The 25,449-nt window shown below is 32.7% G+C and overlaps 1 protein-coding gene across 4 annotated transcripts in view; it reads right to left on the minus strand.

The window, feature by feature from the left end:
- Positions 1–6,141: 6,141 nt before the first annotated feature.
- The window catches only part of LOC118179303 (uncharacterized), a 37,272-nt gene continuing 17,964 nt past the window's right edge, over positions 6,142–25,449 (minus strand). For 3 of the 4 annotated variants that reach the window (XM_035348485.2, XM_035348483.2, XM_035348486.2), the window contains one exon: positions 6,142–7,165. The gene's annotated coding sequence lies outside the window, so the exon portion shown is untranslated. Of the gene's footprint in view, positions 7,166–23,749; positions 23,981–25,449 lie in introns of all 4 variants that reach the window. The other variant, XM_085826796.1, reaches the window with a different exon arrangement.

Genomic DNA, 25,449 nt, shown 5'->3' on the forward strand with positions numbered 1-25,449 from the left:
TAATTTCATTTCTGCTATATTATATCGCTTATCATATGGGCATCCGCCTTCTAATTTGAGCAGAATACAGGTGTACATGGAATCTGCTTTTGTAGCCTTTGCATTCGTTTCTTAGCCGGTGTTGTTACTTTTTTTCTCATTGTCTAATATGTCGATTATGTTGTGCCCTTTTAATTACTGCTTGTATAAGAGACGTAACGTGTGAAAATCTGTCTGCCTCTACAAATATACACCAATTCCTGACAAGGAACACAAGTATGATATTCCAGTAAGATAATGAAGGCCATCCATAATTTATCGCCCAAGACTGGCTACGTCGTTTACTGATACTCACACAACCTACCTGCTCCACAAATACGTCCCCTATCGAGCTTAAGACCCACCAGTAAAATTGGCGAATACTGTTAGTTCGACCAGCTGCTTGCATAGGAGTTTTCCTCTTTTGCAACGTAAATGCCAGCGAGTTATCTTTGAAAAGTCAACCAAGGTGGCATCTCTCTTTTTAAGCAAATAGCCCTCAAGTGCTTTTCTAAAATTAAACAAACCAAACCGAACCGAACCTTTAAAAAGTGCTCCACAAAAGCATCCCCGTTCTTAGGCAAAAAGTCTTTGCGTGCTTTCCCTTGATCAAAATAATGTGACTTACGCTCTATCTGCCCTGCGTAAGCTCAGTTGCCTCGATCTCCTCAATTTGAAACACAATATCTAGCAAGCGGTGGAATAGGATTGCCATAGGATTAAATTAGTACCTGTTGAGTTTTATCCCTCAATGCATTGTAGTCAGTATTTAATTTGTAAAAGACGAAGGACTAGAGCCCTATGAAAGGTCATCAGCAAGGACAAAAATAAAGAAAATAAAATTAAATAAAATGCAAATGAATAAAAATAGGTAATTAAATTCAATTATTGAAAATAGTTCAGTAGTAAATTAAAATACCGAAACTCATCTTAATTTAGACTCCAACTGGAATTATACTTTTACTCAAAGACTGAGAAATACTGGGACTGGATTTAAGCTGAATTAAAGACGTGACTGTGGCTTGATGTCGTACTGAAGATGAGATGACCACACTGCATGCCTTAACCTTCTGTAACTGTCGTGCTGCTCTGTTTTGATGCGCAGATCCCAAAATAAGAAAGCATAGCATGGATCTCACATATTTGCTAAGTTCAGAACCCAGAGTCAAGATTAACTTTTTTGTGAAGAGTATTTATTGTTTATTGACTATAGGCCACATAATATCATGATAAAAAGTGTTTGTTACGCTAACCTGTTGATTCAACTTGCGCAAGCGGCCGAGCAGTAAATCCGCTGAATGCAGTAATTTGAACTCGATGAATAAGCTCCCTACACACCAGATTTTGCTATTTTCCCGTGCATATAGTGAATTAGAGCCAGTTTTCGCTTACATTGTTCCTTTAAAAAGGCATGCCTTCTCTTCGGCAGATAGCTCTCACATTTCTTTGACATAATAATCCAATATAATTCCGATTAACTATAAATGTAAAACTGTGTCGCAAATACGGCAGAAAAAATGCTGCAGCACACAAGACTAAAATTTCCCAGATTGTTGCTCAAGAATGAGAATTTCAGCTTGTACCCTATCTACAATGTTCACCAGACTTGTCCTGAAATTATTTCTCTTTTGTTTCAAAAACTGAAGCAGTATTTGTATATTTCGTACTAAAGCTTTATATCGCGACATAGGTGTCGCCATCTAGGGTTTAATTTCATAACCACTGCTAGACTCTGAAAACTATATGTCGCCATCTGGTAGAAAATTCTGTCACATAAGTTTTGCCAATATGTTATCTATTAAATTGACTCAGTTATTTTGTATCTCATCCAGCTTAATATTTATCTTAATTTAATTCAATAGAAGTAACTCTTATTACCTTCCATGATCTTTTTTTACTTCAAAATAGACACACCATTCAATAATATTGTTCATTATGTTATTCCTTTTGAACCCCTCCCCCGACCAATGTCTGTCTTCCAAGTGGGTGCACTTCCTTTTCAGATTCATCATTGTCAAAGACGACCAGTACCTCCGCCCTCTTCACTCAAGTACCTCCATAGACAACGCCTTCAACTCAGACGAGCTCTCGCCATTCTGACGCTAGTACGCAGCAACAGATATGCCTTACTGCATACCTAGGGACACTTGCATTTACACCGCCGGACATCTATAGAACTATCTCAAAGCCTACTGTATCAGAAGACTCTAAAATTGCACTTTCACGAGATTTTTTATCTTAATTACGAACTTTGTCACGTTAGGTTAGAACAGATATGCGCTTTTCGTTCACGTTAGGTTAGAAAAGATATACGCTTTTCGTACGAGTTCTACACAGGATGTGGTTTTATAACCCGGGTGCCTGCTGACAAGTGTTTCTAACACCTGAGTCTTCATACTAAAGCAGGGGCATACGGGGCAGTTGCTCCGGGCCCTCCCATCACTGAAGGGCCACCAAATCGAAAAGAAAGTTTATTATTATAAAAATTTAAATATCTCTAAAAAGTTCGCTTATTCATTACTTAAGTAGTGAGGCAGAGGGGAGGGGGGGGGAATAATTTTTGCCCTGGGCTCCAGTTAAGCAAAGTCGGGTCCTGTTCATACTGCAGTTTGATGATCATTTGAATGATGTTCAGGAATGATTGGAAGGCTGTGATAATTTTTTTTTTCATTGGAATACAATGATTAAGTCATAGCTGTAAGGAAAATGATTATGGAATTTTAGACATTTATTTTCTACAAATTTTTTACGCTTAAACTTACTGTCTTTCTACATAGAACATTCATAAGTTTCAAGGCTATTAAGTTAAACTGCAGAAAACTTTCACTTTTTAATGTCTTTTTTGTTCTCAAAAAGAGACATTAAAAACTGAAAACAAAAAATTACAGAAGAATTAATGTATTGATGACAAAAAAAAAAAAAAAAAAAAAAAAAAAAAATTCACAGGAATTCACCACACAAGCCAGTTTAAAAAAAATAGTAATTGAACTAAAGAAGCTGATATTTTGGATAGTGTTGCTGTTTATTAAAAATGCATTTAAGCCAATTTTTTCTCGAAATTTTATTTCATGTTTTCAAAATTTTATTCATACAAATAAGCATTATTTGAATAAGTTTGAAATATTCAGATTTCGGAAAATGTAAGTTTTTCCCAGGTTTCTTTGTCATCATTCTAAATCTCAAAACAAAGTTATAGCACGTTACTTCACAGACAGTCTTGATTAAAAATCTGTGCAAAAATAACACTCAACAAGAGAAGTTATCCTAGCTCTATCTAAGCAAATGTTCTGTGAAATATATTTATGTAGATATATTTAATTACATATATTATTATAAATACAAAGTTTAAGATTTTTACTAAACATGCATCGCTATTAGCTTCATAGTTAAAGCTATAAAACATTTGTAAGCTGATCTCGGGTAGGTTCGTGGCTGACTTAGCATTTCTTGTATTTTGTAATTGGAAAAGCAGAAATGAGACAAATATAATTTAGTAAGTCTTCCAGGAGAGTATCTCTTCTTTATAAACAAAAAATATGAGACTGAGTTAATAATTTATGACAATAAACAATAATATCCATTTGATAGCTCTATCTAAGCTTGAATTTGTGATAATCAGAAAATTTTAATTAAGCCCTTAATTTTTAAGATTTGTGAAGTTTTGTACTAGATACATTAAAACTGAGTCATGTAAAGTATGTCATCATGTCTAGTTTCTAGTACTTCCTTATTAAAGAGGCCATTGCAATTAGCTATCAAAACTTGAATACAGAAGTACCCAGTTTCTTTCCATTTTTACAGTAGATATCACTCAAAACAGCTTTATGTACCTTACCAGGCACATGAAGTCAAGATAAAAACTTTTTTTCCCAAGATGATGATAAGTTACAGTCAAGCCTCCAGCAATGAACACTTCACATTATCAGATATATGTCATTAATACGCAGTTCCTTACTTTCCACGTCGTTGAAGCAGAAGACAATTGCACACGTATTTAGCAGTCCTGTAACTGTCTAGTAGTAAGGGGGTTTTACTACATTTCACTTTATTGTAACGTATATACATGATGTCATTAACTATGTCTTCAAAGATATCCTTACTACTACGATGATGAAAAACTGTAGTTGCTTATCATAGTGTTAACCTTAATTTTCCGTCTGTTAAAACTATAAACTTGATCCAAGACAGCCTGATATTTATACGTATTATTTTAGCTTTGTAGCTTTTATTTTACGTATTTAGTATGATATTGAAGTAACAAGTAACAGAGTGTCATGCATATATAATTATTTTAGCTTTGCCTGATATTTATACGTAACATATTGAAGTAACAAGTAACAGAGTGTCATGCATATATAATTATTTTAGCTTTGTATATATTGTTAATGTTTACATCAGGACAATCCAGCTATTTATTAACTGCAAGACTCTTCTTTTTTTAATTGCAATCTACTGGTGTGAGGGAAAGTGTAAAATATAATTATGTAAAGTGCCAGGCATATATTAACATAAACAGAATTATTTTTGCTTTGGATATATTTCCATGTTTTACTGTCAGGACAATCCACCTATTTTGTAGACACATTTTTTTACTTGCAATCTACTGGTATGTGGTAAAAGAATAAAATTAATTTATACTGTCAAAAGTCGTTAATCCGGACTCGTCGGGGCTTCGGCGATTCCGGATTATAGATCATCAGTTTAAATCTGGTAAGATGGCATGCAGAAATTATAAAATTAAAAATACGAAACCATAATTTATAAAATAAAGAACAATTATGATCTAAAGGGTATCAAAATTTACAAAAAAAAAAAAGCTTAATTTGTTTACTTTATTAAACATTTCTTTCAATATAAGTTGTTTAAGTTGCTTCGTTTTATCTGATAACACTTTCTCTTTCATTCTATAAACAGACATAATTTCTTGTTCAGTTACAAAGTTCCGCTGTTCAAGTCCTATAATTGCTGTGTCGAGAATACAGACTAATTTGTCAATAGAAATTTTTTCATTTTCAATAACCTCTGTGTCACATTCTTCATGTCTTTATCCATTTTTTGCAGCAATTCCACTTTTTATATTTTATATAAATATCAAAACATTAAACCCTTCTAACAAAAATTTTTAAAAATACAAAAACAGTCTTGTTTTATAATAAAATAAATAAAAAAAAAAATCCCTTCATCTCAAACTCTCATTCCCCCAAAACTGAATAAAATCTATACTATTTTATAAGGATCTTAAGTTTTACTAACATTTATTTTATTTTAAAACTTTACTGTTCTCTCTTATTTTCCACTTCCGGAAAGAATAAACGCCTTAATCTGTTTATGCAAATTGTGCTTGCTTACCATAAAGTAAATTAAAATGTGACTTTTTGCCAAGTAGAGAGAGAGAATGAGCCTTCTCGCCACTTTACTTCACGCATGCTTTCAAGTCAGTTGCTATCCGCCTTTAAGGTCAGAGGTTTAGTCCTCTTGATACTGAAGACGTATTGTAGTTTTCCCGCAGTTTGCTACATACGTAAAAATCTAAAAGGCCAATCTTAGTGTTACTAGTTTGTGTAAAGTATTCGAGTTTAGCTCTTATTTAAATTTAGTTATTTTTTTCTTTTACTTACACAAAATAATTTCCTATTTGTACATACATTTTACATTACCAAGAATCAGAAGTCTTTAAGTCATTTTCTGAAAAAAGTAAAAAACTGGGGAAGGAGGGAAAATATGCGGGTAAATACAGTATACCTTTATATATATATATATATATATATATACATAAATATAGTTATTTGCTTGGAGAGAAAAAAAACTTAGCTATTCCTTTTTTAAAATCGCTATCCTGGTAACTGAATAGATGATCTATGCTTCAATTTGACACTGCCCTTCACATAAAATAGAAAATCACATGTGAGAAATGTGTGTTATTATTTGTTTAAAAGGACATATTGTAAGCTGCTATTAGAAAGAAAATGCATACATAATTTCAAGTTATTTGTCTTAAATATAGACGAGAGAAATGTCAGTATGAGTGAAAAGGCCTCTGTTTAATTCATGTAAACAATTACTACTATCCATTCAGTTGAAAGATATGAAGATGTGAAAAAAGTATTCACACATTATCCTATATAGACAAAACGTCTTTTTTAATAATATGTTTTACAGCAACAGGAAAAACCAATCAGTATGCAAGAATAAAAAACATTTTAAAATTAAAACAAATCACAAAATATTAGAGATTATAACTGAGGTTTGATTACAATCATCAGTGCCCAGTATTAAAAATTCCAGCCTACAAGTTGATTAAGAAAATACTTATATTTATCATTCTATTTAAAATGCTTGCATTTATCATTCAATACAAAATGCTTGCACAGCGCTGGATGACTTCTCCAAATAGCAAGAGTATAAATTGTATGCCCTCATATTCCAAAAACAGACAATTTTTCATATTTCAACACATTGATCTTTACTAATGCTATTTAATTCTTCTTGATTTTGGTTCCGTATCTGAGATAAATAGGAGTAAATTTATCAAGGAAAATTCCAAAATAATTCTTTTCAGGAACACTTTTCTATCAAATCTTTTAATTACGAATTCTAAGCAATGTGGTTGGAGCTCTGATTTGGATAGTAAAACTGTTTTCTGGGGTTTCTTGCATTTTTATGAGGTCACACTGCCATAAACATGTTTACACATACTGGGGCAAACACTATGAATGCAAAATTTGTAAATCATCTGCACACACAAGTGCATAAAAAAGACAAATACTGATCCATAACAATGAGAAATGACATGAATGTGATATTTGTAACTAGTTATTCCCAGTAAAATGTGTGTTAGAAACAAACATATTTTTACCCACACTGGTGAGAAGTCATAAACATGTGCTAAATATAGCAGTTCATTTAAATTCAAAGGTAATTTAGCAATACATGCGCTTATTTATTCTCATCAAAAATCACATGAAAATGTTATACGCAATAAATCATTTGCATGCAAGAGTGACTTAGCTAAGGAATGCTACCTTTGGAAGAGGATCTCTCAAATTTAATCTTCAAATGTTTCATGTTGCTTGACTTCTGTTCTTGTGAAACTTCAACTGGTTTTCACACTTCTTTATCTAATCACTATAACGCCATTTCTTGCAAACTGCAAATACAAATAAGAAAATATAAAGAATTACAAAATAACCTTACTTCTGAAAATATTATTTGAATTTTCAAAACTCAACACAACGTAAAGCCGACAATTAAAGTCAAGAAATTATCGAAATTGGTATATACATATTTTTAATTCATTTTTTAAACCTGGAACAGAATAACAATAGAACTCTGAATTAAACTTATCAGAAACACAAAACTGTAATTAAAATCTATTAAGGTTCACTAGAAAGCATGAAATTATATGCTTTAAGGTTATCTACCTAAATGATAAATAGAATTTGGGTGGAAATTAAGGATATAGATTTCTAAATAGATTAAAAATAAATAGAATAACGTAAATTAACTTCCTTGATCCTTGAAAATGAAGGCTGTGAATTTTCAGAATATTCTTCCCTTGTTTACAGCAATGCCAGTACAACACATCTTTCAAAATCTAACTGAGAATTTTTATGGTTTACAGCAATATTATAGTTTCCAAGCATTTGATTTAACTCGTTAAAGCCACCACCTTTCCTTCTGCTTGTAAGCGGATCCATTATATCAAAGTTAGTTTCAATAGTTACTACAGGACTGTCATTCCATTGACAGTCCTGTAGAAATGTTAAAGTCGTTAAGTGTCAATTTTTCCCCCCCAGTTTATACTATCTCATTCGAATTCCCATCCAAAAGGAACTCTTCAGCTTACATCAATGGAGCCATCAAATTCATGTGTTTTTTTCGATTCAGAACTTTGCTAAAGAAAACGAGCATTTTGAGTAAGTTAAACACTTCTGTTGAATGAATGCCAAAAAAAGTCCCTTCTAATGGATTATATGCGTAATATCCTAGCTGTATAAAAATTCAGCTATCGTAATTAAAATTATTTAAACTAATAATTTTCTGAAGTATAGATATTGATAAATAATTTTACATGATTAGGTATTATAACTGTGATACTGTATACATAATTTAAATTATGATACATTGAATATGCTTAAGTATAACAATAAAAAAAAAAAAAAAATAAAGGTGACTCTTCAAATCAGTTTGTTCATTTGTCTTGCCAGTTGTGCAACTGTTAATTAAATAGTATCCATTTCTTATACTACAATATATATTCAAAGTAACCCCATTTCATCCATACTTAACTGAAGACATTATTCATCAAACAAATTTTTCAAGTAATGCAAAAAGACATAATATTTTCTAAAATTCTGGAGTATTGTATAAATACTGAACTCAAATCTGTGTTAACTTACTTAGTTCAGTTGAAGGCTTTTCCTTTCAAAGTCAAGGAATGCTAAATAGTGAATGCAGTTTTATAAGTGCTAATTTAATATATTGAAGGGTTTTTAATTATATTCAAAATAAGCTATTATTTTTATCACAGCTCTAATCTACTTGAACAGTGACTGGTTATGTTATGTTACATTGGCAATACTACCACCCATGATTTTGGTATTCTGAAAGCAATTCTTAAACTGTGGTCCCAAATTAAAAAAAAAAATAAAAAATAAAGCAAAACCTTGATGTTGAAAATTTACTTCAGATAGAGGAATTTGGAGAAACATTAATTACAATCCCTCATTTCTTTTTAATATGTTACACTTTCTCTGCAGTATAATTATAAAACTGTAATAGTGTCTATAATGAGCTGTAAATTACATTTACATGTTGATAAATCAGCAAGAGCATCATAATAATTATATCACATGATGGTTTCAGAATAAAGTCATTCTAGAAACAAAATATGCCACATACATGCAGTATATAACATCTCGTGACACAAAGGCATGCCAATGTGGATGGTATGAAATCATCAAAATTGAAAAGGCATCTTGAATCCAATCATTACTTGTACCAAAAAAAAAAAAAAAAAAAAAAAAAAAAAAAAACACCTTAAACGACTGTTAAATCTCTCAAATAAAGAAACACAATACTTTCAGAACTTTGACTGTTAGCAAGAAAGTATTTACTCACACCATAAAATGTCTTATATCTGTTTCATAAAAATAAGAAGCCAAACACTACTACAGAGTTTACATTATTTTAAATACAGCAAAGCCATGAAGGCTATCTGCCAAAGAGGAAGGATACCTTAGTGGAGGATTTTCTAAGGGAAACTGGTTCATTTTCCCGTTATGCATGATTAACAGGAAACTGGTTACACATGGAAAAAAAACACAAAAACTAACAATGCAGCAAGCCCATGCCCTTAGGATCAAATACAAACCAGGTCAAACTACAGGTATTCAGAGGTCTGAACCACTAGCCATTGAAGAGGATCTTGCATTACTTGCTGTATTAAAATGGCAAAGGATTTCTCAAGATTCCTCCATCAAATGACTCCAAGCCAATAAAATTTCTAAAATTAACAAAGAACAACTCAAGCAACTTGGCAAGACTATTGAAGCAACTTCAACTGCACGTAAAGAAAGCCCAAATTTACCATTCATCTGGATGAAACAATTGATATTTCAACACAGCTTAGCTGTTAGTATATGTCAGATACATTTATAAAGAAAATATTAATAAAGAATTATTATTTTCTCTTTATTTGGAAAAACACACAAAAAGAGATGACAAATACCGCCAAGTTGATGAATTTTTTTTTAAATTAAAGGTTTGGAATAGAAAAATTGCTCTGGATTATGCATAAACTTGGCAAAAGTGATGAAAGGCAAAAACATTGGCTTTTAATTACATGTTAAAGCTGCTGGTAATGAACATGCAACTTTTACATATTGCCTAATCAATTGAGAGGGACAAAATTATAAACTTTATTAAGAGCAGTGCCCTTAACAAACATTTATTTTCAAATTTATGTTAAGACATGAAATCTAAAGACAAAAATTTTTATTATATACAGAAGTAAGATGAATGTCAACAGGGTAAAGTTTAAAAAGATTATAATTATACTCACGTGAAATGATTTTTCAGCTTTAATGCATATTGAATGCAAATATTATTAAATATTTACTATACTTTATGTCAGTGTCAAATATTACACGAAGAATTCATTTGTCACGCAGAAAAAAATAAGCAAATTGATCTCATTAAAACATAATTTTCTTTCATATATTTTTGTATATTTGAAGCAAATACTAAAACTACTTCTTGTATATTGCTTAGCAAAGAAATAAATGATTAATGAGAAAATATTTATTTTTATATCTTTATTTTATGTTTAGTACCTGGGATAAAGAAAACGGGTCATAAACGTAAAAAGTTTAAGAAGTGCCATCAGACAGCATTTTAACAATCCTAGCAGCTATTCTAGATTCTTCTAGAAAAATGAGATCTTTAATTGATCTTTTTTTTATTCTTCTTTTGGGCTATTCTTTTGGGTATTTGCTAAATAGTTTTCTACAGAAAGATATATGCATGGCCGGGGTTAAAGTACATGTGCTATCCTTAGTTTTTATAACAGTGTTCATATTTTTAAGGTAAATACTGTCAGGATTTTAAAGTGTGCCATACTGCTTAATTTTTTTTACTGAAATAACCGGGGACATTTTTTTTATGCTTTCTATTACAGAACAACATATGCTACACAATTCTACAGAAATATATATGTGAAAATGTTGGCTATTGGCTATTTGTAAAATAAAATTTGCTGTTCTTACAACATCCTATAGATTTATTATTATTACTTTAGAGTCAATACCATTACCAAAAATTTGTAAAGTCTTTAATTTCGCTCTTTCTGCGCTGGAGCAATTAAACGCAACAATAGATTTCTTACATTCTGGAGAATTTTACAACAGACAAATAAGCTGATGACAAAAATATGTGTCTTTCACTAGAAATATATATCTGATACATGTATCTTTGAAAAACACCTGGTACGTTATGATATAGTGGAAGAGATAGTGCATTTTTTCTTTTTAATGCAAGTTCACTAGCAGTCAAGCAGAAGGACACTAAGTTGGGTAGTCCAATATAAGCACTGAAATCCATCATCATGTGTCAGCTACTATCAAGCCTGAAGAAATAGGAATTTTTTACTAGGAATTTGTCTTTAATTCAGAAGCAATTCAGTGTATATGTAGGTTTCTAATTCTCTTGTATATGTTAAAGTCTGATGTTTGTTGAAAAGAAAATTTTTCATACATAGCTGACAAGAAATAAAAGTTCCTACAAAAAGACACTACCTGGCTAAGAAAGAAGTAATTTATGAAAATTTTCATTCCTTACAGATATGCAATCAGACAGAAAATAACTGCAGAGGATGTTGTAGGGAAAGATTTCTTTCTTAACTGTATCAAAGGCAATGGAAGCATGTTGTTTCCCTATTTATAACTAACAGCAGTAACGTTTAAGAGAAAAATGTCATAAGTTTCTAGAAATATTATTGTAAATTTAAATTTTTTTAAATTGTTAATTTAATTATTAATTTTTAAATAATTAAATTTTTTATTGTAAATTATTATTGTAAATTTAAATTTTTGATGTTAATAACTGATCGCAAATTCATATATTTGCAAGGCATCATCTGAGTGTGTATGATTGTTGTGAAATTACTGGACAGCTTGAGGCAAAATGTCAATTTCCCACAGCAAAATTAGGTACATTAAAGAATATTAAAAGTTACAGAAGGCTGTGAAGGTTATACTGCTGTGTGGAAACATGTTGGAGGCCAAGAGAGCTATTACATTTGCAGAAGACAAATATGTCAATCTAGTAGCAATTAGGATCAGAAATGCTACTCGGCAGACAGCCATAAACCTTACCAATGTTATCAAGATTCATATATTTGCATTTCTCAGTGATTAAATAATGTTGGCTTACATGCATAGAAGTATATTTTGCATGATATGCACTATAAGGATATCACCATAAGAAAATATTAAGTTGGTGTAACTAGCATATTTGCTAGAGTTGGCAAAAGCAGTCCAGAATCATATTCTCTGACAAATTTAGCTTTGCCATGGTTTGGTGTTTGGTTTATTAGATTATGGCAAAGCACTCGAGGGCTATCTGTCTTAAGGGAGGGATGCCTTCGTGGAGGACTTTTTAAGGGGAACTGGCTCGTATACAAGTTACACATGGGGAAAACCACAAAAACGGCCATGCAGCCAGCCCGTTCGCGGGATTCGAACCTCGGACCAAACTACCAGTGTTCAGCGACGTTACCGCTCGGCCGCTGGTGGGCTTAGCTTTGCCATGAAAAGCAAGCAAAGAGAGAGGAACTCATTATTATGACCAAGACATCCAAAAAATTCATCACTATGGCTAAAAATTAATGCACGCTTGTGTATCATGCACAGTAACAAAAACTCCTTTTCACATCTTTGACAGAGGTACAATGACATCACAGTAGCATTGCACTAAAATTCAACTGAGTCATGTTCACCTTTTTCAAGATCATTTGTTAGAGATTTTTTCTCTTCATGAATGACACTACCCACCATCGTGGATTAGCTGAGGTGTCTAAAATACTAGCAAGGAAAGATATTGAGTATGACATAAATCCCAAGCAGCACACTACTATTCAAACACAGAACACTTTTCAAATTGTATGAGAACTCAAATTTGTCCTCACAGATGAGAAAACGAGAATCTCTGAAGTTGTCCTTGACAATTTACTGAACAGCATGTATAATATGCTAAATATGCCTTACTGTCGAAGAAAATTACATATCATAATTGAGAAATACATATCAGTCTTTAATTTGGGCAGAATAAGAATTTTCTGTAATTCCTGAAAACAGCTATATGCAATATCTCTTTTTTCATTTGCTTATTCAGTTTTACCATGCTGTGATACCTGTAAAGTTCTGCATAATAATGATAAATCAGGATCTTTATTACATATATGCTAAGTGCCATTTTGTTAAAATGTCTGTCATGGTTATGACCAAAAATTGCATTGTTCCTCAACAACTGTAAAGCAGTGAATAAATATAATTATGTAAATGTATTGATTTTAGAAAGAAACCATTACTTGGGAAACAACGGAAAAATATGATCTCATACAAATTTTCGTATGCATATTTTCTCCATTATGTAAGTAACAAAATATCTTGCTAGAAAATTCACCCATGTCTGCTTTTTACAGTATATTCGCGAGCAAATAACAACATATACAACAGCATAAATATGTGTACATAATTACATAAAATGCTACTTCTTTGTATTTTAACCATATCAGTATCATTTTATGAGTGTAGCTATTAAGCCTGATAAATCAATCACTTATACTATTATGAGCTTTGTCTTGTAAATTATAACACAAACATAGACACTAATGTAAATATTTGCATCTACCTCTTTGGTACTATTCTGTTATTAGGGATCGGAATCAGAAATATATATGCATGTGTATGTATACTCATATATGTGTATATGTAAACACAAACATACATTTCTGCTTATACATATATACATGCTTATATGAACACATACATTTCTAGATCCAGTCCCTGATAACAGAACAGTACCCTCTTTTCTTTAATTCAGTTATTTGGGTATGTTACACAGATATATTAACATAAATAATTGCTTGAAACTTTGTATACACTGTAAATATAGCTTTAATTATTATATTCATTTCTTGAGAAATGCATTTTACAGTTTACTTCCATTTTTCCATAAAATATCTATCCTCCTACTCCCATGGAAATAATAAATATTTTCCTCATTTTCATTTAGATGATAATTTTAGTAAATTCTTTATCCATTTACATTTACTTATCAAAAGCAAGTGTTGCCATAGTTATGAAAAAAGAAGAAATGAGAGGAAAATTTTGCCTTTAGATGCCTATTTTAAAGAACAGAGTATAGTATAAATGATACAGTCAAAAGTCGTTAATCCGGACTCGTCGGGACTTCGGCGATTCCTGATTATTGATTTTTCCGGATTATAGATCATCAGTTTAAATCGTGTAAGATGGCATGCAGAAATTCTAAAATTAAAAATATGAAACCGTAATTTATGAAATAAAGAACAATTATGATCTAAAGGGTATCAAAATTTACAAAAAAAAAAAAGCTTAATATTTATTTGTTTACTTTATTAAACATTTCTTTCAATGTAAGTTAAGTTGCTTCGTTTTATGTGATAATACTTTCTCTTTAATTCTATAAACAGACATAATTTTTTGTTCAGTTACAAAGTTCCGCTGTTCAAGTCCCGTTAATTGCTGTGCCGAGAATACCGACTAACTCGTCAATCGAAATTTTTTCGTTTTCACTAACTTCTCTGTCACATTCTTCATGTCTTTATCCATTTTTTGCAGCAATTCCACTTTTTGTTTGATGGGCATCGAAACATACTTTCGTTTTGTACGATCCTTTGGGAGTTCCATAATCGGAAATTCTATTTGACATAATCGAAAGTTCAAGTTTACTTTTATAGTATTGCTCTTACAGTCTGCAAAAAATAATAAGCCGGATCCAATTCGAAAATTAAGGAACAACGCAATAATCAACATTAACTGAAATAGATAATTAGATAATTTTAGCTTATACCGTCCGTTATACATAAAAAGCGCACGCGAAAACGTATTCTGCGCTTGCGCACACGCAAATGCGCAGTCGTAAGAGGTCTTACGCGCACGCGTAAACGCCTATGCGCATGTGTCAACGCGGCGTATGCGCAGAAAGTTTTTATCTTTGAGGTCCGGATTATAGATCATTCCGAATTATGGGTGTCCGAATTAACTACTTTTGACTGTATCATGTATATTCCTGTCATTAATTAATTCTCAGAGACCAAAGTGCATAGTAAAATACTACTTTAGTATTTGAATATACTTCCGTTACACATGTTTGCATTTAGAGTTATAATTCTGCATGCAAATATATTTATAAAATAGTTTTTATTTCACTGTCCTTTATGATTTTTTCTTAATCAACAGCAAAATGAATTTTTTAAAAAAATAAGGGGTAAACAAATTATAGTACAGTCAACGTCGTTAATCTGGACTCGTCGAGACTTCGGCGATTCCGGATTATAGATCATCAGTTTAAGTCTGGTAAGATGGCATGCAGAAATTATAAATTAAAAATATGAAACCGTAATTTATGAAATAAAGAACAATTATGATCTAAAGGGTATCAAAATTTACAAAAAAAAAAGCTTAATATTTATTTGTTTACTTTATTAAACATTTCTTTCAATGTAAGTTGTTTAAGTTGCTTCGTTTTTTATGTGATAATACATTCTCTTTAATTCTATAAACAGACATAATTTCTTGTTCATTTACAAAGTTCCTATAATTGCTGTCTCGAGAATACCAACTAATTTGTCAATCGAATTTTTTTCGTTTTCAATAACCTCTCTCACTTTTTTAGCTATCGGAAGCGAATTATAATGAAGAGGAATTTGATTTAAATCATATCAAAGACGGAGTACATTGAGATGAAATACTACATTTAGTAAGGAATTATAAGCCAAATAAAATAAAAACAACTGCCCTGAAGATAAGGATAGTGCTGACAGATCAACTTCCAATTCATTGCGCGCCGCGGCGTTAAAGATAAACAAAGTTTAGATAAACAAACGTTAAAGTTTAGATAAACAAAGGATATGCCTTTATCCATTTTTTCCAGCAATTCCACTTAATGTTTAATGGACTTCGAAACATACTTTCGCTTTGTAGATCCTTTACATATTAGTAAATATATATCAGAAATTCTATTTGACATAATCGAAAGTTGAAGCTTACTTTTAAAAAATTGCTCTAACAGTCTGCAAAAAATAATAAGCCGAATCTAAATCGAAGATTAAGGAACAACGCAATTTGCAACATTTGTGGTGATGGCGATAAGGAGCGCGCCTTGCGCCCTCCGATAAGTGTGGCAACCCTAGAGGAGAAGTTTCTTACGAGTAGCGAGCAGAGCGAAACAGGCAGGCTGTCGGGGAGTATGCGCGATGTTCCTAAATAAAGCTTAATTTTTATTGTGCACTATGTCTCGTTAATATTTATATTAATGCAGTAAGAACATAATCTGTGATATGGAATTCGAGGATTGGTGGTAAAACATAACAGGAAATTACCATAATGGTAACCCGGACTGTGTTAAATCAAGCCGTATGAACAATTCTCAAGCACTTTCGGTTTTGACTACAAGCCATCACTCAAGATCTCTAAACCAGAAGTAATGGATTACATCGATTTTCGTCCTCCGGATCACAGATGAGTAGTAATTATAGATCATTTTATAATTCTGTTTATACTTATCATTTAATTTCATTTTCTTTAGTTAAAATTTTTGCTTTTATTTTGGCTTAAAAACCTTGCACAATGTCTGATGTTTATGCCGTCCAAATTCCGGTTTATAACCGATCAGACCCATCTTTATGGTTTATTATGTGTGAAAGTACTTTTGCTCTTGCCACCCCCAAACCTATCACAGAATCCATTACTAAATATAATTATATAGTTGCTCATCTTCCTCCAGATACTGCATCAATAGTACGGGATTTACTTATGAAACCAGACCCTATTGATCCATATACAAAGCTCAAAACTGAGTTAATAAATCGTTCAGGAGAATCTTCTCAGCAAGAAATTCGCCAATTATTATCTGGAGAGGAATTAGGCTCTCGAAAACCTTCCGATTTGCTTAGAAATATGAAACGTCGAGCAGAATCTTTAAATGTCCCTGATAACTTAATGTTAGAATTATTCCTTCAACGTTTGCCTTCGACTGTTCAGTCTATTTTGGCAGCGGTTTCCAATTTAACTGTAGATAAAGCTGCAGAAATTGCCGACAGAATTTTAGAAGTAAATCCAACCCCAGGGACTTGTGCCGTTTCTCGCACAGTCGATCAGTCTCTTGAGGATAAATTATTTAAACAAATAGAAGAATTAAACAAACGTATTGATCGCATTTCTCTTTCTCGTGGTCGCTCGCCAAATTGCGGAGATCGCAATAAGGAAAGAAGCAATTCCAAAAGGAGAGATTATTCTGTTTGCTGGTATCATAGACGTTTTGGGAAAAAGTGTAGAGATGACAAATGTACAAAACCTTGTTCATGGCAGGGAAACGAAACCAGCAAAGAATAGAGGCGACTTATTCTTTGCCTCAAGTTTCACGTCGCCTGTTCGTTCGTGACCGTAGAACAAACCTTTCATTCTTGGTCGATACCGGCTCTGACGTGTCCTTACTTCCAGCAAATAATTCTCAAAAACGGAATTCGTCCCAACAAACACTTTTCGCTGCTAATTCTTCTACTATTCATGTTTATGGTCAAAAAACACTTTCTTTGGATTTCAAATTAAGACGACAGTTTACATGGACTTTTCTTATAGCAAATGTTAGTACACCCATTCTTGGAGCAGATTTTCTCCATTTCTTTGAATTGGTGCCAGATCTCAGAAACAAATGTCTCAAAGATTTAAAAACGCATTTTAAAACCGTCGGTTGCGTGAAAAATGCAAGCATTTATTCAGTAAAAACTGTATTTAGTGATACACCATATCACAAAATTTTAAAAGAATTTCCTTCAGTTACTAGATTACCAGATCCTAACCAACCTGTTAAACACAACACCGTTCATTATATCATAACTAAAGGTCCACCTGTGGTTGCAAAACCTCGTCGGTTAGCTCCAGATCGCTTAAAAATAGCAAAACAAGAATTTCAAACTATGATGCAATTGGGGCATTTGAGACCTTCGAGCAGCAATTATGCATCCCCACTTCACATGCTTCCAAAAAAGGGAAGTCTGGAATGGAGACCTGTAGGAGATTATCGAGCATTGAACGCTCAAACGATAAAAGACAAATACCCTATTCCATGCTTAGCCGATTTTACTGCTGCATTGCACGGTACTAAAATTTTTAGTCATGTCGACCTGATTAAGGCATACCATCAAATACCAATTAACCCAGCCGACATCCACAAAACCGCCATATGCACACCATTCGGTTTATTCGAAAGTATCCGTATGCAATTCGGCTTATGCAATGCATCTGCGACTTTTCAACGTTTTATAGATGAAGTCACGCGGGATTTAGAAGGCGTTTACGCTTTTGTCGATGACTTGCTCATAGCCTCTAAAGATTCTGAGGAACATTGCAGGCATTTGAAAGCTTTATTTTCCAAACTTCAGGAATATGGACTTTGCATAAATGTTTCAAAATGCACCTTTGGTCAAACATCTATTGATTTCTTAGGTTTTCACCTTAGTGAAAACGGAATTGAACCTCTTCCTGACAAAGTCAAATGTATTTTAGATTTTCCTCAACCTACCACTCTCACTCAGCTTCGCCGATTTTTAGGCATGTTTAACTTTTACAGATGTTTCATACCTAAAGCAGCACATATTCTTTCTCCTTTAATAAAATTGTCAGAAGGCTATATTAATAAAAAGAAACCTCGTTCTCGTGTTCAGGATTCATCCCCACAATTAAATTGGAACGAGAATGCTGAACAAGCCTTTATTGCTGCCAAAAATGCCATTGCTCAGGCTACCCTTTTGAGACACCCTATTCCCGGAGCCCAGCTAAGCATCTGGGTAGATGCCTCAGACGTCGCAATCGGCGGCACACTTATGCAGTTGTCTCAACAAACATGGGAACCTATAGCATTTTTCTCTATGAAACTCAATAAAAGTCAACAGAAATGGTCCGCGTACGATAGGGAATTATTTTCTATTTATTCTGCAATTAAGAAATTCCGACACATGTTAGAGGGCAGAAATTTTATAATTTATACGGATCAAAAACCGTTAATATACGCTTTTAAACAGAACCCTCATAAATGTTCACCTCGACAATTGCGCCATTTAGATTTTATTTCTCAGTACTCTACTGATATTAGGCATGTGCAAGGTTCAAAAAACGTCGTTGCTCGACGTTTCTCTTTCAAGAATCGAAATTGATTCCATAACAAAATCTCCATTTTTGGATTTTAAAAAAATTTTCGGAAGCTCAAAGGCATGATCCGGAGGTACAAGACCTTCTCAAAAACAACACATCATCTTTGAAACTGGAATTTAAACCGTGCCAATATTCTGATGGTAATATTCTTTGTGACATATCAACAGACATTCCTCGTCCATTTGTTCCGAATTCCTTTCGTAGACTCATCTTTAATCATCTGCATAATCTGTCACATCCAGGAATTGCAGCTACTACGAAGCTTATTTGTTCTCGTTATGTATGGCCCGATATGAAACGTCATATCAAAAATTGGGTGAAATCCTGTGAATCTTGCCAAAAATCGAAAATTACTAGGCATACTAAAGCACCACTGGGCACATTCTCTCTTCCTGATGCACGTTTTTCAGAAATCCATATGGATATCGTTGGACCGTTACCTCCATCAGAAGGCAATGTGTACCTTTTGACTCTAATAGATAGATTCTCCAGATGGCCTGAAGCCATTCCCATCCCGGATATGAAAACGGAAACCATTTGCAGAGCCATCTTCAACTGTTGGATATCTCGTTTTGGCTGCCCATCGATCATAACAACAGACCAAGGTTCTCAAATGAGATCCGCACTTTTTGCAGAATTCACGCGCATTTTGGGTACGAACAGAATCACAACAACAGCCTATCATCCAATGTCCAACGGCATTGTTGAACGATTTCATCGACATTTAAAATCTTCTCTCAAGGCTCACGAGACCAATAACTGGACTGAAACACTACCAGTTGTTATGCTTGGTATTCGGACAGCCGTAAAGGAAGATCTACAGTCATCTTGTGCTGAACTGGTGTACGGCACAACTCTCAAGCTGCCTAGTGATATGATAACGTCATCTAAGATATCTCCGTATGACACACAATTTATCACGAATCTTAGACATAGAATGCAACAATTGAATCCAATAGCAACATCTGCACATTGCCAAGAAAAATGTTACGTAAGTGCTACCTTAAAGTCGTGTACGCATGTATACTTACGTGTCGATCGAGTAAAGCCACCTCTGTGCCAACCATATACAGGTCCGCATAAAGTCCTTTCTAGAACGGACAAAACTTTCACAATTGATGTTAACGGTCTGAAATCTACTGTGTCTATAGACCGTGTGAAACCAGTCTATTTGCTTTCGGACTCTAATTTGCCTGAACTGAAAACAAATAAAGACTTAAAGACAGTTCAGCAGAATAAATCTGCAAACGAACTCTCTAAGACACAAACTGTCACCAGATCGGGAAGACATGTTCACTTCCCTAAGAAACTTGCTTCTTACATAACAATTTAAAACATTTTTTTTAAATTCATATCTTAACATATTTCTTGTTATTTCATGTTTATTATATGTGTCAATACCTTGTTATATATTGAATTTCATTTTGATCTTTTCTAATTTTATATTCTAATTTTGTAATCATGTAAAAATACCCGACAGCACGGATACTCTGAGATAATTTCATAACCTATGTCGTTCCTTTGAATAGCCATTAAAGGACTGGGGGGAAACTCTGTGGTGATGGCGATAAGGAGCGCGCCTTGCGCCCTCCGATAAGTGTGGCAACCCTAGAGGAGAAGTTTCTTACGAGTAGCGAGCAGAGCGAAACGGGCAGGCTGTCGGGGAGTATGCGCGATGTTCCTAAATAAAGCTTAATTTTTATTGTGCACTTGTCTCGTTAATATTTATATTAATGCAGTAAGAACATAATCTGTGATATGGAATTCGAGGATTGGTGGTAAAACATAACAGGAAATTACCATACATTAATTGAATTGGATAATTTTAGCTTAGCTTATTCCGTCCGTTATACATTAAACGCGCATTCGTAAACGTATTTTGCGCACGCGCACACGCATATTCGCAGCCGTAAAGGTCTTACGCGCATGCGTCAACGCTACACATGCGCAGAAAGTTTGTAGCTTTGAGGTCTGGATTATAGATCATTCCGGATTATGGGTGTCCGAATTAACGACTTTTGACTGTATAATCAATTTAAGAATTACTTAAACCCTTGTAGTAATTTTTTTCTTGTCAACTAAATTATCGTTTTTTCTTTAAATATTAATTGACAAGAAAGAGGAAATTAATTTACATGTACCTTTATTTTATGCATATAAGTAGCATTTAATATTGGTTAAGTTCTTATAAAAATAAAGAAATACATAATTCATAATGAATAATTTGTATTTTTGCAGTTACCTTTATATTGCAGATTACACTAAATAATTAAGTACAGTTGAACATACTCTACAAAGTCCAAAATCTAGATATCCTCTATTCAGAATGAATACAAATCTCTGGATCAACAGTTTTCCACCCCTCTTTTTTTTTCAGAATTTTTTTTTTCTTGTGATGTTTTTCATAATAAAATATGTGTGAGTCTTTCCTAATTTCATACTGTTCATATGATGCCAAAAAGCTGGGCCGTCATTATTCATTATTTTTTGCTTTCATTTCCACATATTATCAACACATGGCAGTTTCAGAAATACCCATACAGTGACGTATAAACAATTTTTTTTTTTTTTAATACTACTATAACTGAACACAAAAGTGCATGGTAACCTTTATGTTGACATTACAGACTTCAGCTAACTCCATTCAGATGTGTTAAATATATTGATGAGAAGAAATATATCAGAAATTTCCTTCCATATGTAAAAAGCAGACTTCATATATGAAACTCATAGGGAAAATATTATATTCAGTGTTGTTTGAACTGAGAATAACTGATTTCTTAATCAGATTAGCTCCGGATCAGAGCCAGAGCTGGTCTGCCACACTAGACAGAATTTAACAAAGCCAAAATGTTCAGAATTTAGGGAGGCGCTTTTCAGTAGAATTTCGAACCTGCCAAGATTGCATCAGGCCATAAAATGTCCAAATGGCTTAGTATACCTAGCCTTAAGTATACATAGGAATACGTTTATTTTGGACTGAGATAACCCTTAAGCATATGTGAGAAAAGCTGCAAGTATAATAAATAACTGATACAACTCAAGCTTGATGAAATTTAGTTGAATATGTCTTTACTTGTTAATCTTAGGAGATATCAGCAATAGTGTAGTGGATGCTAGTAATGGAATTCTTAAAGAAATATGGAGAAGTGTTAATAAAACGAAAATGGTACAACAGAAGTTTTTCATTGCTATGATAATGCCTCAATCATTAATCAACTACACGGAATTTGTAGTATGGTTCTAAATCCAGAAAATATCGCTACTAATAAGTGAAGAAAGTGACAGGTTATTGAGAACAAAAATATTTTGACTGTAGTGAGAATTTTAGTGGAATTCTCGACATGGCATTTACAAGAATTGGATAGTGGAATTTTGTAACTGAATAAATACGAAATTATGTCTCTCTAGAAAATTAAAGAAAAAGCCTTAGCACAAAAAAACAAGGAAAATTAACTATTATATTGAAAGTAATGTTTAATAAAGCAAACAAATAAATATTGAGCCTTTCTTCTTATATAAACTTTTAAACCTGTAAGGTCATAAATACTTCATTATTCCATTAATTACTATTTCATTTTTATTATTTTTACACATCATCTTACTAGATCTAAATTAATGATCTACTGTCCAGAAAAGTCTAGAATCATCAAGTCCCAAAGAGCCAGATCTCAGACTTTGAACCGTATTCAATACAAACAAATACTCTGCTTGTTTCATTTAGGCAACATTTGAGTCTGTGTTATACATATTTACTACTTTCTCATTATCTGCAATACCACTGAAAAGCCACAACAAAGTATTGAACAAGCAATGCAGCATGTGGCCAAAAAGTATTTATGGGGCAACATACAGTGTTAGTAGGAAGTAATTCTATAGCACCCCAGATATGAAAGTAGCATTTCTCACACAGTTCTTCATTCCTCCAGATAATTTTTTATTGGAGATCATAAACCTTCTTAGAACTTAGAAGAATTTCAGGGTTTAGGTTTACTATAGCACAGAACCTGTTGGAACAAATGCATTTTCTGATCACCTAGCTGACCAACAGTTCCAAGCTCACCAACGGTTTCAGTAGTTAAGTTGACAGATAATGCACTATATTACACATATGTAAGTCAAATTTACTAAAAAATTAGTGGATTAAAAATTATAATTACTGCTCTTAAATTCAGGCTAATAGAAAAGCCAAATATTAATCATATGTAAGCAAAAATTAGCTAAGTAAACATAATATTAAGCCTATGTGAGCAAAAATTAGCTAATTAACCAAAATGTAAATTACATGTAGGAAAAAATTAGCTTATAGTATTACCACTGCAATAGATATCTAATTAATTCCATTATTGTATACTTTTATGTAGCAATTAATTTATTTTATTTTTTAATTTTTTTTTAATCAGATTTGTATGGACCTGAAAGGGGCCCCTTCTCCCAAGGCGGGGATGGTTTTGTTAAGGAAATTGCCAGAGACATATTACCCTAAAGGGAAGAACTCTTTAATTACGTTTAAAATTTTTGTCGGTGGACCATGGCCATTATAATTAACTTCATGCTGAAGGTGATCAGCTAAAGTTTGCTTCTGACTATTTTTTGTAATTTTAATTTCAGAAGCCATCAGATTTCATTGACTGGATATGTGCACTATTTCCAGGATTAACAAAACTTGTGGAATTATTAATGATATGATGCAAATAGTACCCATGCCTACTTAAGAATGAGTATGCCCACCCTTTATCAGTTAAAACAGTTGTTACCTCTGCATTGTAGTTCTTAATCAACACTATCAAATTCTCTGCTGATCAGTCATTTGCTGGACATATTTTGAAGCGAATATCTTTCATTTCTCATTGGAACATTCCTTTTGATTCCATGTCTATTCAATTACTCTTCCTACATTGTATCTGGTATTGTGGTTTCACCTCTGCAGACAAATATTCCTGTTGCTGAGAACTTACTTAATAAGGTGGAAACAATTCCATCTATTCCTTAATAAAAAATTCAGTAAAAGTAGTGTCAAAACAATCAAAACAATAGTAAATAATAAACATAAGAAGAATGGTTGCTACCTCCATACATGAATGAACACATAAATTCATGAGATTTGCAGCTATGAACTGTTTCACTGTTTTTGGCAGTGTTCATATTCAAAGCATTCTTTAAAAAGGTCCTTCCCAGTATTTTAGCATATCATCAGACAGCACAATGCAGTTTCTTTCTTTTCTTTTCTTTTTTTTTTTTTTTTCGGGGGGGGGGGTCTTCCAAAAAATTTCAGACTTAGCATTTCTTTACTTGGGTTATAAGTATATTTAAAAGTGCCCCTTGAATTATCGAAGAGTGGTTGTTTCATTTATTGCAAAGTTATTGTTTCATTTATGATAACCTGATTAGTTGATTGTTATGGAAACCCTATTTTGACTTAATTGGTTGCGTGATTGCGATGAATTTGAATGATAGGAAAAGATTTGTAAGTTGCCTGTTTGTGTATTGAATGTTGGTTAGGAAGTAGGCTGGTTATTTTGTGGATGAATGTGGTAAGATTAATTTGAAGTTTCTGTACGATCTGGAATGAAAGGGGGAAAAAAAAATAATTGACTTGTTTATAAATAAAAGTTTACTTAGTAGCCATTATAAGTGTCTTGTTTGTACGAAGGAAAATTGTAGGGTCGAATGTCGGAGGATATTTTTTACTCTTATTTTTGTGAATTTATGTGGCAACGCCAGTATAGAGATTATAGTTCAGATAACTTTAGGAAGATTTTAGATTAAGGAATTCTGTTTGACTGAAGACACAGAAATTTCTAAATAATGTAAGTGGATATTTCCTTTGGGTAGTGCTAAGATGAATTACCTTTTTTATGTTATTTCATTGTTTGATTTAAAATGTAGTTTATTGAGATTATATATTTTTTGTTTGCTTGAGTATAAAATTGGCTGCTCCTTTGACATTTTAAATGAAACTAGATCAATGTGTATATAGACAAAGTCAAGGGAGTGCAATTCTCTGATTTTTTTTTTAATTAAACATAGGTCGATGTGTACACGGATACTGAGTTTGTGCAATCCTTAGACTTGTTATTTTGGATTTGTGGAGCAGTGATTTTTAGTGCAAAAATCGCCACTACACAAAGCCAAAATACCAAGCTAATAAATTGCATTACCTCGGTGTCCATGTACTGCTAAAAACTGCTATTTTTCATGAAGGGGCACCTGTAAATATATTTTTAAACTTCACTTGCTTAAAGGCATCATGCACCCTAAAGTGCATGAAATGTAAGGGTTAAAAGCAATGGAAATAATAATAGAACCTCACATAGTAACTCTAATAGACTCTACATAGTAGCAAAAAAAAAAAAAAAAAAAAAAAGCCAAAAGTTATATCAGAAACACCAATGTTTAAATCTCGTGGCAAGTTAAAGAGGTAAGCTCTGTTTGCTTATATTACTCTTTGCCTCTT

This window comes from Stegodyphus dumicola, chromosome 11 (assembly GCF_044657685.1).
Source record: "Stegodyphus dumicola isolate Sdum_Otavi_A_Nest chromosome 11, ASM4465768v1".
In the NCBI taxonomy this organism is placed as follows: domain Eukaryota; kingdom Metazoa; phylum Arthropoda; class Arachnida; order Araneae; family Eresidae; genus Stegodyphus; species Stegodyphus dumicola.